Source organism: Lathyrus oleraceus, chromosome 3 (genome assembly GCF_024323335.1).
Source record: "Lathyrus oleraceus cultivar Zhongwan6 chromosome 3, CAAS_Psat_ZW6_1.0, whole genome shotgun sequence".
In the NCBI taxonomy this organism is placed as follows: Eukaryota; Viridiplantae; Streptophyta; class Magnoliopsida; order Fabales; family Fabaceae; genus Lathyrus; species Lathyrus oleraceus.
The window spans coordinates 179,649,358-179,669,194 of NC_066581.1; positions in this window are offsets into that span (position 1 = coordinate 179,649,358).

Sequence of the window (19,837 nt, forward strand, 5' to 3'; positions counted from 1 at the left end):
AAAGATTTCCAAAAGATAAGTGGTTTGATTTTAAACAAAAGCCTTAAGGTCTTTCGTTATCCACAGGAGAAAACTCAACCTATACAACCACAAGTCCACCATATGAGAAAAGCTTCAACTTGCTAGTGAGGGATTATGCCCTATAATAAGCAAGGAAGTCTTACAATTCAATCACTAAGGACAAAAGGTGAGATTCACATCAACCACTAAGATAATTGAGATCTATGGCTAATGTATGAAAACTTATCAATAAGTGGACAAGGGCCACAAAAAGCAATTGAGTGAGTGAAATTAACCAATTATGAGTATTCACAAAGATGGTCAAATTTGACATTAGATTCATTTCAGAAGAAGTATTGTGAAAATGAAGTTTGAAAAATCAGAGGCTTAAGGCCTAAGTTTCTAGTTTGAAAACAGATGAAAATGTTTGCACAAAGTTTTCTGGTTTGGGTTACAAATGCAAGTGGAGGTTGTAAGGAAACAAAAGGTGGGGATGAGGAGTAAAACTTCATAGGAGTTCCTCTCTTGAGATCATATGTAGATGATCCAAGTAAGTACCGTCCTTTGAAATAAGCAACAAAGCAAAAAGCAAAATTAGCAGGTTCAAAGAGAACAAAGCTGGAAATGGAATGCCAATAAATGGTCTTACATCCAACTCCGAAAAAAAAAGGGAAACGGAGTGCCAATAAATGGTCTTACGTCCAACTCCAAAAAAGAAACAAAATAGGAAACAGATAGCCAATCAATGGTCTTACACCTGACTCCACAAAAGAAATAAAACAGGAAATGGAGTGCCAATCAATGGTCTTATATCCAGCTCCCCAAAAGGAACAGGAAACAGATAGCCAATCAATGGTCTTACATCTGACTCCTCAATCAAAACGAATAACAAATGCAAAAGCAAAATGCCAACAATATGCAAAAGCAACATGAAGGATGCACAAGTAAGCAAACAATCAATCAATTAGCACACGCTATACACAACCAAGAGGCTCAATCAAAGCTGGGCTTTAGTCAAGGGGTCATATCAACCTCGACAAACAAGCCAGATATGTAAGGGTGTTCATGCTCTTAACCTCTGATATTGACCGTTAGGGTGAGTAGATGAAATGGGAAATGAGGATTAGACCTCATAGCTCTTAACCCTGGCCTGGGTGAGCTTGAATCAAAGAAGGTGTGGGAGTCCAGAATGAGGAACTCTATTCCACAATGACTGACTCTATATACAAGATTTTGGGTGTTTATTCAAAATGTGTCAGCACGTAGTGCGAGCAAGATGAAAGACTCAATTGAATAGCAGGGGATGGATTGCACATCCCTTCTATCTGCCAATGCCTCTTCACTTAGGAGGTCTTAATATGTAACCATGCCTCATTGAGGTCTTTAGCACAAAATTAAACAATCAAGAACATGGCCTCTTAAGGAGGGCTTCAGACAGGTGCCTGCCAAAGATAGCAGGTCTTCCAGACTACATGGAGTTAAAGAGATTACCTAAGTGGTAAACCAACCACAAGCAAAGCAAAGCAACTCAGGTAATGAGTTAAAGCTACTAAAGTACCTGTAAGAAAATCAAACAAGTCAATATTCACATTCAGACAAATCAAACAGACAGTCAACAGTCAGACAACCAATATACACAATGCAAGTCAACAACTCAAGTGAGTTAGCCACCAAAGGACCTACAACACAATCAAAATTAGTTAAACAAAGCAAATTGCATCTCAAGCAAGGATATTACATCATCCATTAGGACTTATTGCTTGAACCTGAAAGGCAAAGCTCAAATTGTGAGTTCAAACCCCTAGGGCAAAGCCTAGGGTCAAAGGTGAGGCAAAAGGTCAAAACAGAAGCTAAAACTCAACATGAATCACATTTAATCAAGTAAGAACATGTCCTAAAAAGGACCAAATCAAAATCATCAAGCAAAGTCATGTAGTGAGCAAGAGAAGACAAAGGCAATTTCAAAGCACACAATTGGACATTAAGAATCAAAATTCCATATTAAAACAGAAATGACTCAAACAATTCTGGATATTTTTATGTGCACACAATATGTCAACCATAATCATCATGCCAAAAATTGTAATCAGAAGAGCTCATTTGACCTAGAAATGAAAATGCACAAGTATGACATCAAATTGTGTGACACACATTGTCACACCATACAATCATGTGTATAAAACAGTGATGAAAAATGAGAAAAATGCATAATCAAGCCTCAAACATCAAGCAACATGTTTTGAATCATCATGCAAAATTTCATGGCAATTGGATCATTATTGAGCATTTCACAATAGAAATAATGAAGCATGCCACATTTTGCACACATGATCAATCAACCAATCACAATTCAAATTCCAGAGATGATAAAATCATGAAACCACCACCAAAAAATAATAGACATCCATATGATCATGTAGAAAAAAAATGGGAATTAATTGGATGCATATTCTATTTTTAGTGATTTTTTGAATATGATGAAAATATTTGAAATGAAAATGATCATGCATAGGAAATTATGGAGGGAAATGAAGAAATGGAAATTAATTTGAAAAAAATGGTCTCAGCCAGAATCGAAGTCTGTATGCGCTGGAAAAAGAAAATAAAATCCAAAATGCCGAAGCCAAGGATCGAAGCCTGTAACATCCAAAACGCGGTCGCTTCATTAATGCGTTGGCGCTTGCATCAGCAGGTCAACGCGTATGTGGCTCGGTCAAGCAAGGCATATCCAATCAATTGGCCAACAGGCAGCTCGCGTGGCACACACAGGGATAAAAACCCTAGGAAAAACCAGAAGCAGACGACACTATTCACGCACGGCCAGGCTACGGTGGAAACCACCGTCTTCTTCATGAAGACGGTGGAGGAACAATACTCACTTCTAATTTTTTTCCAGATTCGCATAAAATTTACATCATTAGAAAGCTCTTGTTATGTAGGTTCCAAATCTATCATTATTTCACATTAATTCATCATGCACAAAGCAAATCGAACAAAAACATTATGATCTACCAAACTTCAAATCCATATAACTTAGTCAATATTTATCCAAATTCCATGAAATCTAGATCAGAATTTTCAGCGTGAGGAGATCTATCTAAACACATGCATAACATCAAGAATTAAGAGGATCGAATTTTTACCTCTTGAAGAGCAGATCAATGAAACAGTGAGTTCAATGCCTTGCAAGTGTCCAGATCAACTCCTGTGATGATGTCTTGAAGCTTTATGAATGAATTGAAGCTTGGAGATGCTTGGATCTAGCTCAAAAATCAATTTTCATTGCCATGTTCTTGAGCTTCATATGCTTGATTTCCACTCGAATTCTTCAAATGAATGCTTAGATTTTCATCAACAACACTCAACAAACCAGAATATGGAAGAAAATTGCAGTGCTATGTGGAGAATTTTCAAGTTTTGATTTGGAGAAAAAATGGAGGGAAAAAAAAGTTTTGGATCTAGAATGTGAAGTTATCAACAATTCTGTTATGCTTTGGTTTATATACTCTGTCCTAATCACCTTGCTAATCAAATTTGGCATTGGTTAATTGTAATTAAGCAAAATAAGGTGTGTGATCAAAAATTGAAATTGTGAGGTGCATGGAGCATTTGGACGTGAACAGTAGCATGTGCATGATCAAATTCACTTTTCATCTTCCAATGAACACAATGGCAATGGTGTTTTGTCCATACAATGCACCAATTTCAAATTTGTCATTTTCCCTCCAAAATGGGCATGAAAGAACAAATGATCATGTGATGAATTTTCATGCAATGTGATGAATGATTTGGAAATCAGAGGTCATGACAAGCAAAATGCAAAAAGAGGCACTCAAATTGGAATTATGAGTCAAAAGTTATGGCCTTTTGAAGTTTCAAGCACACTTGGCAATGATTTGATCATATCTCCTCAACCATTCATCAGATGCTCATGATCTTGGACTTTTTGGAAATGGGAGAGAGATATCTTCAACTTTCATGTTGGACAAAAATTCATTTGAAGCTTCTTTGATGTTGGAAAGTTGAGTTGAAGTTGGTCCAAAAACTTTCCATTTTTGGAAACTTGAAATTATAGGTTACTTTCCATTTTGGGAAACTTTTGTACTGGCTTCAAATTCTTCAAGATAAAGGTTTGACATGATGAATAAGCATTGTTGGAACATGAATGGGATGAAGAAATCCAATTCCCACACTTAAAGACCACAGTTGACTTTCAGTTGACTGACATAGACCCTTAGATGACCTAAAAATGTTCTGATGAACTTGGGCCTCAACCACCTGGGGAATTTGCTCCAAAATAGACCTATAGCTCCTATAAGCTCAAAATAATGATCACATGATCCATATCTCAATGGAACCCTAATCTCTTGCCCAAAGGATTCACTTGAATTGCCTTGACCTGTTGACTGCTTAAGCTGCAAGTAACAAAGGTTAATGACATATTTTTGTACATTTTGGTTAGTGATTAAAAGAAAAGCAATGATATACAAATGCAAGCAATGCTTGGTGATCAAGAATCACTCTCAAGAAAAATCCCACCCACAGGGAAGGGAGTAAGGTGTCTAATGATCCTTGAGGCTATGCAATGCTATGATATGATGCAATGAGGGATCTTAGGGACAAAATTGGGATCTTACAGCCGTCCACCATATTAACAGATGAATTTCCAAGGGCAGGTAGTGGGTTTGCTTTGACGTTTGGCGCATGGTCCTCAAAGGACACCATTCCACTCTTAACTAACTTCTGGACCTCATACTTTAACGGGTAACAGTTCTCGATATCATGACCAGGAGCTTCTTGATGAAAGGAACAACGGAGTTCCGGTTTGTACCCCCATGGAAGTGGTTCAGGGATCTGCGGAGGATTTCTTGGTTGCAACAGGTTCTTAAGAACCAAAGATGGGTACAATTCAGCGTATGTCATAGCAATTGGGTCGAAAGAGACCTTCTTTCTCTCAAAATTTGATTGATTGTTGAAGGTGATTGTTGGTGTTGTTGTTGTTATAGGCGTTTGTTCGTTGCGGTGACTGTTGTTGTCGTTGTTGTTGAATGGGCATTGATTGATTGTTTGAAAATTCTGGAATAATAGATGATACTTGATGATGGTGTTGACAGGGTGGTTGATTTCTTCTTACATGAAGCCTCCTTTGCCTCCCAACGGTCACTGCATTGGCTTCACTTTCCTTCTCTTACTGAAATTGTTACCATATCTCTTGCTGGATGACGCTTCCTCCTTAGATAACCGTCCCTCTCGGACACCTTCTTCTAGCCTCATCCCCATGTTTACCATTTCGGTAAAATCACCGAGGGCACTGGCAATCATCCACTCATAGTAAAATGAGATCAGGGTCTTGAGAAATTTTTTAGTTATCTCCTTCTCTTCCAAAGGAGGGGTAATCTGAGCAGCAAGCTCTCTCTATCTTTGAGCATACTCTTTAAACGTCTCCTTTTCCTTCTGAGACAACGACCTCAACTGGTCTCTATCTGGAGCCATATCAACATTGTATTTGTATTACTTCACGAATGCTTCGCCCAAATCATTGAACGTGGGGATTCTCGCACTCTCCAATCCCATGTACCACCTCAGAGCGGCACCGGTTGAGCTGTCTTGAAAATAATGGATCAACAACGGATTATTATCGGTTTTAGTAGCCACTTTTCTGGCGTACATCACAAGATGACCGAGTGCACAGGTATTCCCTTTGTACTTTTCAAAGCCAGGAACTTTGAACTTCACCGAGATTTTAACATTTGGAACCAAACAAAACTCCGCAACACTCTTTCCAAACAGATCCTTACCCCTCAAAGTTTTCAACTCCTTTCGCAGCTCAAGAAATTGGTTCTTCATACCGTCCATCTTCTCATACACATATGGCCCTCAAACAGCTCAGAATGATAGATGTTGTCTTCCACACGAGGTAGAGTATGCACAACGGGTGGTGGCACAGACATGACCGGGCTAGAGGCCAGCATGGAAGAAAAGGTAGGCGCAAAGCCTTCAGGCACAAAATTAGGCGACACTCCCCACGGGAATCCGACAGGCATGTGGGGTGCAAAGTGAGCAACAATTGCAGGAATGGTAGAGGTAGCCACCTCGAAAATAACAGTCCTCTGAGGAGGAGGAGTTGCAGGTTTGGAGAAGATTGACTCTGAGCAGCTAACACTGACTCCATCATGACAGTCAGACGGACGATCTCATCCTTCAGGTCTCTGTTCTCATGCTCTAGATGCTCCATAATCTTTGAGTGATTGGCACAAGTATTGTATCGATGAGTCAGCTTGGCTGAAGCACAGAAGAAATACCAATAAGACATCTGGCGAGAGAGAAACCTGCTTATGCAAATGATGCATGCAATGTAATGCTTGATTGTTTTTATTTTCAAGGAACTTACTATGTTATTTGCAAATATTTATGTATTTAACAATAATTGCAACAATTTGATATGACCATAAAAATCTCTTTTATTTATATAATTGGAAGGATTACACTGAGTACAATTTCAGAAACTAAATGAAAATACGAGAGAAAAGGAGACTAGTCATCCTAAGGATCCCTAACAACATCAGAAGATCTAGTTGCAGGTGCGTACTTCCTTTGAATGCGTCGGATCTTGGTCTCAAAAGAAGCCTTCATATGAGTCTTCTCGAGGACAAGCTGGTCAACAATCCTCTTCCAAGCAACGGAAGGCTGGGGAATACTAGAGGAAGATGAAACCTATGGTTCTCTCTGTCTCTTCATTATTTGGTCTTCAAGTAGCTCAATAAATGCATCTTTGTTCTTAGACTCAAGCTGCAACTCCTCATGCTTTCTGCTCAAAGCATGGAAACACTCTTCCCACATATCCTTCTCTTGCTTCATCATGGCGAGTGCGTCTTCCAACTCCTCTACATCTTGGTTAGGGAGAGTTGATGGATCAACCACAACCATAGACATAGGTCTCTCACAAGCGTAAGGCATATTCAATTCCAAAGCTCTCTTCTTCACCCAAAGAGTGTAAGCCTTCAAAGCTACACAATTGCGCGGACCAAACTCAGATCTTCATTTTCTATGCATATTATGCCATGCATGCACAATCTTCTGCTTCAAATGTTAGGGATCTTTACCCTCTTGATAGAAAAGAGCTTCTAACAAAGTGTTATTAGGTTTGTCTCTCAAGGGGAACCCAAGTTGACGACGAGCCAAAACAGGGTTGTAGTTAATTCCTCCTTGTGTACCAATGAGAGGCACATAAGAGAATTCACCATAACAATCAACAATCTCCAAACTGCTCAATGAAGGATCATACCAAACTATATCATCATTAGTGAGAGACATAAGTCTCTGAGACCACCGTAAACATTGTTTGTTCTCCACAAAAGCAGGCGTCTGAGGCAAGTGCGAAATAAACCACTTGTACAAAAGAGGAACACAACAGACGATAGTTCCGCCACCTTTAGAATTCCTTAGATGCAAAGAGAAGTACATATCTCCTAACAAAGTAGGCGTAGGATTCCCAATCAAGAAAATTCTAATGGCGTTAACATCAACAAAATCGTCAATGTTAGGGATCAAAGCCAACCCATAGATGAGCAACACAAAGATGGCTTCGAAAGCATCCACACTACCGGCTTGAGCAAAGGCAGTAACTTCTTTGTTGAAGAACTCAGAAGTTAACCCAAACAACCCTCCTTTCTTCACCCAATGAGCCTCTATCTCAGAATTCTTCAAGTAAAGAGCTTCAACTATGATATGAGATATGAGAATCTCCTCCAATCCACTAAAAGGCACTTTGTCAGAAATGGGCATTCCCAAGAGATCGGCATACTCCTCTAACATAGGCATAAGTTGATAATCAGGAAAAGTAAAGAAACGGTAGAGAGGTACATAAAACTGAACGAAAACCTTCAGAAGTCCTTCAACTACATCAGCAGATAATATAGATAGAAGCTTCCCATGACGTTGCTTGAAGTCCAAGAGATCTAATACAAAAGATGCTAGCTTCCTTAACTCTTTCAAGTTAGGGCATCTGAAACTATACTTCTTAGTGTTCCTTCGTCCACAATCCATGGTCTGAAAATATTTGCAAATAAGACCTCAGTTCCTTGAAATTTTTAGTGTGATGAATGTTATGATGCACATGAATGCATGAATGCAACAATCACAAATAAGGTATCACACACAAGGCAAACAAACAAAGGCCAAGGGATGAATCAAGTCATTGTCAATATCAATCATCCATTTTGGTGGATTATGGTTTACACCTTATCAACACCCAAGTTCCATTGATATTGACAAGACTTGATTGGATCAACCAAGAATCAAGGGTTTGTTGTTAGTCACGAGCATGGAGTCTAGGTAAGAACCATCCCAAAGGAGTGAACTAAGGATAAAAACCTATATATCATGTTCTAAAAAGTTCCTAGGGTCTTAATTCCATCTATCGGATATTACAGGTTAGGGTGACTGACTCATCAACCATAATATTCTCAAGAAAAACTAGTCTGAGTGTAGTATCGCGTAACAACTGTTATCAAGTGTACACTTGAACAGTCTCCGTACTATGTCCTAAATAGGCGAATATGGGTCAAATGTTCTACGGTCCTCAGCTTCTCGGACCCCAAATCAGAGATAGTAATGCCTAACCGCAAATAACTTGTGTGGCATTCCTAACTCCAAAAGGGTATCCATTGAGTAGATGGGTCTCAAGCCAACTTGTTAAGGACTACTCCACACAAGTCGAACATGACTATACCATCCTCCTATCTTAATTTCACTTAAGTTCGGGTTAGAACTTATCTCACCACTCAGAGATCACCAAGCACAACAAGCAGATTATATCATACAAACAAATATACAAACATCAAATATACAGTTATATACACACACAAAAAGTAGGCTAAAGCCACTGGAGACTACTCCCCAGCAGAGTTGCCACTTAATTTCTGTAGCGGTAAATTCATGACCATAAAGCTATGGATAAGCTAGAGGTCAACTAAACCAGAGTCGCCACTGCACTTTTATTGTTTCCAAGGGAAAAGGGAAAAGTACGAACAAAACCTAAAAAGATAAGAAGTTTTCAAATCAAAACTAATAAAATGCCAGAGATTATAGATAAGGGGGTTGGTTACACAGAGGAAAGGTGTTAGCACCCAAAGTGTCCTAGGTACTCCTAGGGAGCCCTTTTTTGTGTGCATATGTGTTTTTGTACAAAATGATGTTTACAATAAATAGAGTGAAGGGATGAGAAAAGAATTCATTAATTATATTTTTGTGTTTGACAAGACCTTCAGACTTGTGCCTACGTACCAACATAAAATGAGGGACCTAAACCTCGTAGTTCGTGGTATCAATTTCAAAATGAGTGCGTTGCTTTTAACAAAATTTTAAGTTTGACAAAGGCACCAAAGGCCTAAAATGGTTTGAATGAGTGTTAGTTCTCTTTGTCTTTTGAAAATTTTGAGTCAAGTATAGTTAAGTTTATTTAAGAAAAGAAGTTTAAAAATGCAATGGTATAAGACCAAGGTTTATAATTTGCAATATGGTCTAAGTTTAGAAAAAACAAGCACAAGCAAAGAAGATTTAAAAAAAAGGGTGAGAGATTTTGAAATTAAAGAAGTGGGGAGGAGATGAAGAGACTAATCCTAAGCATAAATTTAAAAGTTGAGAGCTGAAAAGATCTGACCAATGAGCTGCAACCCAATAGACAAGAATGTCATATAGAAACCCAAATTTCCCTTGGACTTTAGAATCAAGCAACAAGCAATATACAAGTAGCAGGTTTGAAGAACAAGGCGTCAAATAAAGATAGCCACATCCAAGCTTAGCAACTCAATGATCTTCTTCAAAATTTCCCATGCATCAGATGACTTTAAAGATGAGCATAAGACACAAGTTCAAAATAACAGCTTCACAATAATCATATTGCAGATGAACTCAAATGGATCTTCATTATCGTATCAAATGAATGTTCACTTCACAAGCACTTGGTTTCATGAAAGTTGGCATTGGCCAAGTCCTTTGCATAGGGAATGTTACCTAAATTCTAAGTCCAATAGTCTCAGATTAAACCAACAGTCCACACAAAATGTTTTTTAGGGTTTTTGTTCTTATTATGTACATTAAGGTCAAAAGACCACACAAACAAGCAAGTATATACAAACACAATATATCACAAAATATGGTCCAAGTGGACAAAGGGAAAATGACATTAAAGTAAACAACTTGAATGCTATGAATAATATCAACTGGATAAAGCTTAAAGATTAAAGTGCATTAAAAATAAATGACTTGAAATTAAATGTTAGTTATTAGTTGATTAGAAGTTAGTATTACTTTTGCTTTATTTTTGTTTAAGTCATTCTTTGGAGAACACTCAACCCACTTATCACAAGCATGGATCCTTGAACCAAGACATCTTCAAAAGGAAGGAAAAAATGCCAAGCTTCCACACAATACCATGGAGGTGAGACTAAAAATCTCACTAACTAGAATGCTATGCCTTTTGTGTCACAAATTTAGCGTTATGTTAAGCAATCGTAATTGGACTTATGTAGAAGTCACAACTATTTGAGTCTGGGAAATAGATTTTTGGTGTTAATACATGTTAGAGACATAGTATGATGAACTATGTTCATGAAATATGCCACACACAAAAAGAATATGCAAAATGGGGGACCTAATCTCATCCATACTTATGTTGATTTTGCAATCAACTAGCCTTAGGATATAGAGATATCATAGGTCCATGACATGAATGGATAAAGAAGAGGAATGAGATGAAGAGGGGGGGGGGGGGGGGGGTGAGTGGATTCAACACAAATTAGTCAAAGGAAGACTTTTACCAAATTAAGATCATTAATTCATTTTGGGAGATGGAATGTACATTTCATCAATCCCCTAAATACAATGATCTTAACCTAGCAAAGTCAAATCAACCTTGACCAAGGCCCAACAACACAAGTCAAACTCACAACGTCAATTAAAATGGCTCTACACAACTAATTTATCATTTAAACAATTAAAAATAATAAAAATATGCATTAAATTAAATAATGGTTGGTCAATTTCCTAAAACCTCATCAAAACACCAAAGAAATGGCCATGAGATTTATCATAGGTCAAACAAGGTCAAAGGACCTTGGAGAATTTTTTTCATAATTTTTGAAAACTTAAAAGTTTTTTTAAACAATTAAAAATATTCACAAAATTAATTAAATCATGAAAATTTTTAATAATGATCAAAAAAATAATTTTAATTCAGAAAATGAAAGAGTATTTTATTTAAAATTTTATGGTGAAACTCTTATATTTTTTGGACCAATATTAAATTTAATATGAATAAATGAAAATGAAACAAATAAAATAAAAATTAATTACACTGAAAAAACATGGACCACTTGATCTCCCTCATTAATTGAGGTGGCAGATCAAGTGGACCAAGACACGCGTTCCATCGTGCACTTGAGTCAGCGTACCACACAGTTGGTATTCAAAAGGAACGCTCATGATTAAAACAAAATAACTCGATCTTGTGGCTCAGAACCTATCCAGCTCATCACTGGAGCAAACCACCGGTCGTCTTCTCAGGCGACCTTGTCCAGACTGGTTCTTTCATCACCATCACAAAAATGTAAAAGAAGGACATGATCTTAAAGTAAAAATAACACTGATCACGAATCTGGCCTCAATTCATCCTAACTCCAAGTATATTGAGAGATACATGGAGTTGAAATTTGAGGTACATGAACTGAGTTGCTTCGATTTGACCTCAAAGCAACTCAATCTTCTTGCCTACATTGGTAGGACTTCAGACAACCAAGGATCCAAGAGGATTGATGAAAATTGAGAGAGAATCGAAGAAAAGAAAAAATCTGGAAAATACCTTCAATGCTATGCAGAACTTGATCTCTCTTGCTTTGATTCTTGTTTGATCTTACTCAGGAAGCTTGTAGGAGTGACTTAGGATTGAAACAAAGCTTTGGATATCTGGAGTTTTGAATCTCCAAATAGTGAGATTCAAACTCAATTTTCAAAAGAAAATTCTCAGGTTTTCCTTTCAATCGTGAGGGTTTGAAGTGTTGGGGCAAAGCTGGCGCGCAAGGGTCCGTAATTCTGATGCAAGGGACTCTTATTTATAGCTGAAGCAAGTGATATTTGCACCTTTCAAAGTTATTTCCAAATTTGGAAATTGAGTGATGCATTCTTGCATGGGCGTGCACAGGCCCATGAAGCTACTCAATTAAGTCCATATTCACATGTAATTGAGTCTGAAAGTGTCAAGCCATATGTTCACTTATTCCACCTTGGCTAACTTTTTATGTGAGATTCAAATGAGAAACGTGTCTTCATAAAAGTTGTAGCTCTTTCAAAACCTTAAAAATGGTCACATATTTGATCTCATTTGGATTTGGGATGAATGAGTTATGCATTTTTGAAGTTAAGGAAAAATACTTGTTCAATGGTATTGGTCCAAAATGACCTATAATGTATCCTCATATCACATGCTCATAAACGTTGAATTATCTCTTCCTACAAATATCAAAGTTGAAGTAGACACCTTGAATTTGAGTTTTCAACTTAGAAATCTCTCATCTCATTAAAATTGAGCAAGTTATGGCCTTGGGAAGTTGACCTCCAAATTAGGGTTTAGACAAAATGACCTATAATCTTTCAACATAAAAAATAACTTTCCAAGAAAAAATAGCTCTAGACCTCAACATGAATGTTGTTTGGAATGTCATTTAGAGTAACGTTTCTCTTGGAATCATTTTCATATGATGAAAATTTTAGGAGATAGGGTATAGGGGACCCCAGTTTTGATAAGATGAACTCCTTTGGTCAACCACCATCAACCATCTTGCTAACTTGCAATTCTCTTGACTTTTAGGACTTATGGGAGATCATATATGCATAATATGATGAAAATTGAAGTGTCCCTTGAAATGTTTGATCAATTGGTGAAGAAGCTTGTAGAGGAAGTTACACAAGATACCCAGATGAACTAAGGTTTCCAAGGCAAACCAATTCCAAAATCTTGAAGAATTCTTGATCAAAATAACATGTGAAGATCAAAAGGACTCATATATGATGCCTTAGAGCCATAGTGGATCATTTATTGATTGAGCTCTTGTAGCAATGAGGGTCTTAAACCCTAGATGTAAGCTTGATGAATCAAAGGTGATCATGTGCCCTACCTACAAAAGAGTTAGACAAATGCAAAGACATATTTTTGGTATTTTTTGTTAGTAAAGATGATAAAATACAAAGTATGATACAATCACATAGTTCTTGGTGATCTCTCCCAAAACAAACCCAATGAATGAGGGGTAAGGAGGATGCCAAGGTATGATCCCAATGTTAATGCATATGATGAGATATCATGAGGGATCTTAAGGTCAAAGTTAGGGTCTTACAATGACACCTACCTTTTGTCCCGCCACGTTCCCCCTGACCACCATATCCCTCATGTGGAGTTAGTCCTTCCTTCTATATGTATTTGGACTCTCTCTAAAGTCCTAGTTTTATCTTAGAAGCTTCTCTAGGATCTATTTCCTACTAGAGATAATTTACTTATGAGTGGGGTGCCCATGAGTTTGGGTACCATCTCATGCCATTTTTGTTCGTCATTCATTGTAATGGTCTTCTCACCTCTTTGTCACTTCTGAGATTATGTCTATTGTTTGGTATATGAATTTTAGCTACTTAGGTTGGTCAGTTGTTTTAGCCAGAGATAGCTTGACTCCTTTTGAGATGTTTACCTCGTTGAATGGAGTCCCTTGGATTAGGGCGGTTTGTTGATGATTTAGAAATGTTGTGGTCTGTTCGATTTGGAAATCTCACAATGATTTAGTGTTCTTAGGATCTTTGGTGACAACAAAGGACGTGGAAGACATTATAATTTTTTTGGCTTGGAAATGGTATATTGGTAGGTTTGTGGACAACTCTTGTACCTAAAGAGCTCTAATTTTTGCTCATATTCTGCCTTATGTTGATTACTTATTTCAACTATTGTTATTCATCTCTTGCAATGGTTGTTTTCTCTTATACTTTTCGATGTTCGACTTTATCTGTATGTGATTCATTTTTTAACTTATTGTAGTTGAGCTAGGTACTTCTTATATGTTTTTTTAGTGAATCTTATTGTACCTTGGCCTTTAGTGCCCCTTTTCATTATTTATATTTAGACTCTATTTTCCTTTCAATTTTTTTGCAAGCCGAAGTTAGATGGATGTCTAGGTGTCAAAGATTGTGAGGTCTTTAATAGAGCTTTACTTAGCAGACGGGCATGGAAAATTTTCTCTTCTTGTGACTCTATATGGTTTTCGCTTTTATCTCTCAAATACAGACACATTAAAGGCTTAATTCTCTATTTTTCTTGGCCAGTTAACTTCTTCAAAGCTTCCATTTGGTTAAGGGATTTGAGGATATCGTTAAACAAGTGGGATATCAATATGAATTGGTTAGAAAAAAGCATATTGTGCAATGTAGGTAGCTGTTGGTGTAAGCCCTAGAGGCCAATACTTTTGGTACTTGTATCGAATTATTTATCAATAATAAAAGGCTTTTTTATTTATTATGTTTGTTTAATAAAGTCCCTAAAATAGCTAGTCCGTTTAGTGTATCAAGTGTGACTTAATCATGAGATCCCATCAAACATAAGGACATTATTCTTAAAGTATCTGTAGTCGAGCTTTGTTGTGAAGTGGGATAATATTAAAGCATTAAGACCACTCTGTATATAGACTGATGATGACATATCATGGATCATGGATAAGTAGTTATCAAGTCTTAAACATAGGTATGAATATTAGGAGTCATATTTATACTGGATTGACCCGCTATGAGAATACTATATAAAATGTTATGCAAAGTGTCATAAGTTATTCTCATGGTGATAGTGGTGTATACCACCCTTCAACCTGAAACCACTCTTGACCCTAGATGTAGAGTCGAGTGATTTATTGCTGATCAAACATTGTCCGTAAATGGATGACCATAAATATAGTTGATGGGTACTCCACGAAGTATGCTGAGGGACATGAGTGACCTAGATGGAATTTGCCCATTCTGCGTAACAGGATGAATGTCTAAGGGCCAAATATTGAACTGGACATGGATGACACGGTCTATGCCTTATGTTCAATATAGACATAAGGGTAAAAGGGTAATTGTACACATAAGTATTATCACAAAAGGATTTGACAGATCACGTGACATTTCGTGACTTGGGTAGCAGTGATGTGTTGCTAGATACCACTCACTGTTTATTATGTTAAATACGTGATTTAATATAATTGCCAATGTCACGAAAACCTACAGGGTCACACACAAAAGGACAGATTGATGAGAGACAAAGTAAATAAGGAACATCGTAAGGTACGGTGCACTTAAGTGAATTGTAGAACATCGTAAGGTACGATGCACTTAAGTAGAATACGAAATATGGTAAGATACCTCACGCTTAAGTGATTTTGGTATATCATAAGATATGCGCCACATATACTTAAGTGGACTTTTTAGGTTGCAGTCAAGATAAGTGGTTCTATAAATAGAACCCTTGTGCAGAAGCATTTGATTAGATGAATATTTGTTTCTCTCTCTCTCTCTCTCTCTCTCTCTCTCTCTCTCTCTCACTCAAAGCCTTCATTATTAGCATCTAGCACTGAGACTGAAGGAATCCGTTCGTGTGGACTGAGTAGAGGCATTGTCACCATTCAACGTTCGTAATCACTCCTTAGATCTGCATCAAAGGTTTCAATCGCCATAAGAGGTAACAATTTTTATCACTAATCATGCCCATTCGCAAGGATCAATAAAGGAGAAAATTTTAATTTCTGTTGCGTTTTGGATCGCTATTCTCCTTCAATGGTATCAGAGCCTCTTACGAAACCATGCATCTGATAGCTGTTTATTTTTTGTATTTTTTGTATTAATACGATTAAAAGACAAAATGAATTAAATAATAAACAAGTAATTAAATTTGGCATCATGTGTGTACGATTTGGATGATTGATGTTGACTATGCTTCAGAATCCGACGTTAGTATGGTGAAGCAGCGATACATCGATCGTCCATAGGTTACACTATTGAGATCGATCAAGTTATATATATAATATAAGTAATTCTGGTGCAAAATACAGTATATATGATATACTGTTTCTATTTCGTTCATTCAAACACTTAATGGTTGTTTTCCTTTGAGCGATCAATGGTTATTTTCTTCGGAATATGACATTAGTATGGTGAAGAAATGACGTGTTGATCAATCATACTGAATTAACAATTGAGGTGTGTTTAACGGTATGAAATTGTTGCATTAGGGTTCATGACGGTACAAGGGTTGTGCTGTCAAAGAGTTATGCGATTAGGGTTGTGACTGCGTAAGAGTTGTGCTTTAAAGTATCAAGTGTTGATGCGAAAACCAACTTCGATTTCAAATGAATTGTTCATTAAAAATTTGCATCGGGGCGTTGCCCCTAACAACCTCGAAGAGGGCGCTGCCCCTTTGACCCCCAGCTAATTCTGCGTAGTGTGATCAGTCGCTGAAATTTAATTTTGTTTATTTAATTAACATAATTTAAATTAATAATAATAATGTGTTTAATATTATAGTCTTGTGGTGATCGGTTATGACCTTAGTTTTCCTTTATTTTGTTTTTGGGATTTTAAAATACGACCTGCATGTCGTGTCTCTCTTTTAATCTCTTAATGTAACTTCTTTTCTCATCTCACTCCTCGTATGTAAAACGAGTTTCTTTTATGTAATATAATGTTATGAAGAAAGAGAAGAATACAATATCAAAGGAGGACAAACTTGAAGATCTTGCTTGGATAAGCTTAGATCGTTATTAGGTTAGCTTAGGTTCTCTCATTGGCTTGGGAGAACAATTGCGCTAGGGGCCATAACTATTTCATTTTGTATGTATGTTGATGCATGTGATAGACGATTTATATGATAAATAAGCCGGTGAGATCAGAATAATTGCAAATTCCCTCAAATTAAATATTAAGTTTATGCTTTCCAAGTTTTAGCACTCATCAAGACTAGTATCGAGTAATGTAGGTTTCGCCTACGCGAGGTGCATGTTCTATATTAGTAAGGTGCGATGGGATAATTGTAATATCCAATTGCTAAAACAATGGGTCAAACTTAACTAAACAAATTATAATAAGATTATATACGTTTAGAAGCAAGAGTTGGAAATGATCCATGTGATGGATTGGAATAACAAGTTATTCACCCAACTAAAATATTCGAGAGTTGTATTAGATACAATTGGAAAGAGTTCCTACCTAAATAACCTAGTTTTGTGTAAACCGCCTACGCGGACTTAAAACAAAATGAAATGTGGATCTTGACCCAATAGAAAATCTTCCAACGGGATTTTCCGAATCAAATGATGAGGGTCATTTATTTTGAGTAAAATAGTGGGAGCATATTTAATTAAAGGCCTAATTAAATATGTTATTTTAATGATTCTTATATTTTCATATTTTTCATGTAGATTACCATGACAACAAACACCTCTAACAACATTTTACGATCAATCCCTGATAAGAAAAATTTGTCTAGGACAAATTTTCTGGATTGACACCGAAATCTGAGGATTATTCTCAATCATGATAGAAAGTTTTATGTCTTGGAGAAACCTATTCATGAAGAGGAACCTCATAGTTCTGCATCTAAGGCAGAAAGAGATACTTATAAGAAGCATGTCGATGATGCCAATGAAACTGCTTGCCTCATGCTAGCTACCATGAACTCAGAGTTGCAAAAGTAACATGAGAATATGGCAGCGTTCAATATGATCGAACACTTGAAGATGCTCTATCAAGAGCAGGAAAGGCATGAAAGGTTTGAAGTTTCAAAATCCCCTTTTCAAGGCAAGTTGGCTGAGGGAGCCCCTGTAGGTCTCCATGTGCTCAACATGATTGGGTATGTGGAGAACCTTGAGAGGTTGAGTTTTCCCCTCGAAAAGGAACTTGCGACTAATTTGATCTTGCAATCGTTGCCAGATAGCTTCAGTCAATTTATCCTTAATTTCAACATGAATGATATGGACAAAACTCTTCCTGAACTGCTAGTAATGTTATAAACTGTTGAACAAAATCTGAAGTCAAAAGGGAAGTCCATTCTGATGATCGGAAATGGAAAGAGACATAACAAAAGACCCACCAAGCAGGGTGGTAAAGGGAAAGGCAAGGAAGTTGTCAAACCCAAACCCACTACTCCTGTTGTGAAGCCTAGTGGAGGAATAGCAAAGGAAGGCACCTACTTCCATTGCGGTAAGACTGGACACTTGAAGAGAAACTGCCCAAAGTACTTGGAAGATAAGAAGAATGGAGTAGAGACTTCAACTTCAAGGATTTTTGTTATTGAAATTAATTTATCTACTTCTGCATCATGGGTATTAGATACTGGATGTGGTTCTCACATTTGTACCAATGTGCAGGGGCTAAAAAGGAGTAGAGATTTGGCAAACGGTGAAGTTGACCTACGAGTTGACAATGGAGAAAAGGTTGCTGCTTTAGCCATAGGAACTTATGTATTGACTTTACCTAGTGGTTTAATAATTTAGTTAGACAACTGTTATTATGTACCTTCAATTAGTAGGAATATTATTTCTGTTTCTTGTTTGGACAAGTTTGGTTTTTCATTTATAATAAAGAATAATTATTGCTACATTTATTTGAATGATATATTCTATGCTACTGCACAAATGAACAATGGACTATATGTCCTTGATCTTGAAATGCCTATTTATAACATTAAAACTAAAAGGATGAAAAATAATGAGTTAAATCCAACTTACCTTTGGCATTGTCGATTAGGCCACATAAATGAGAAACACATTTCCAAACTCCATAAAGATGGACTCTTGGACTCTTTTGATTATGAATCATATGAGACATGCAGATCTTGTTTAATTGGAAAGATGACAAAGTGTCCATTCACAGGAAAAGGTGAAAGAGCTAATGATCTTTTGGCCCTTATACATACTGATGTATGTGGACCATTGAACATACCAGTCAGAGGAGGTTTTCAGTACTTCATCACATTTACTGATGATTTCAATAGATATGGTTATGTGTATTTAATGAAACATAAATCATAGTCCTTTGAAAAGTTCAAGGAATTCAAGAATGAAGTACAAAACCAACTAGTTTAGAATATTAAAACTCTTCAATCAGATCGAGGTGGAGAATATTTAAGCTTAGAGTTTGATGACCATATGAAAGAGTGTGGGATTCTATCCTAACTTACTCCTCCTGGAACACCCCAATTGAACGGTGTATCTGAAAGAAGAAATCGAACCTTGTTAGACATGATCTGATCCATGATGAGTCACGCCGATCTTCCAAACTCCTTTTGGGGACATGCACTATTGACAACAGCTTACACACTTAACTGTGTTCCATCCGAAAAGGTTGGAAAGACACCATATGAGATATGCAGTGGTAAGAAACCATATATGTCTTACATGAAGATTTGGGGTTGCGAAGTTTATGTGAAATGACAATTTTCAACTAAGCTTGAGCCCAAATCTGACAAATGCTTATTTGTGAGATATCCTAAAGAAACAAGAGGGTATTACTTCTACAATCCTTCTGAGGGCAAAGTGTTTGTCGCTCAAACTGGAGTTTTCCTAGAAAAGGATTTCATTTCCAAAGGAATCAGTGGGAGGAAAGTAGAGCTTAAATAAATTCAAGAATCACAAAGCATTGATACACCTATGGAGGAATTAGAGCAGGAAACACAAGTAGTTGCGAAAGAGTTGTAAGACCCTAATTTTGACCCTAAGATCCCTCATGCAATTACATCATAAGCATTAGCATTGGGATCATACCTTGGCATCCT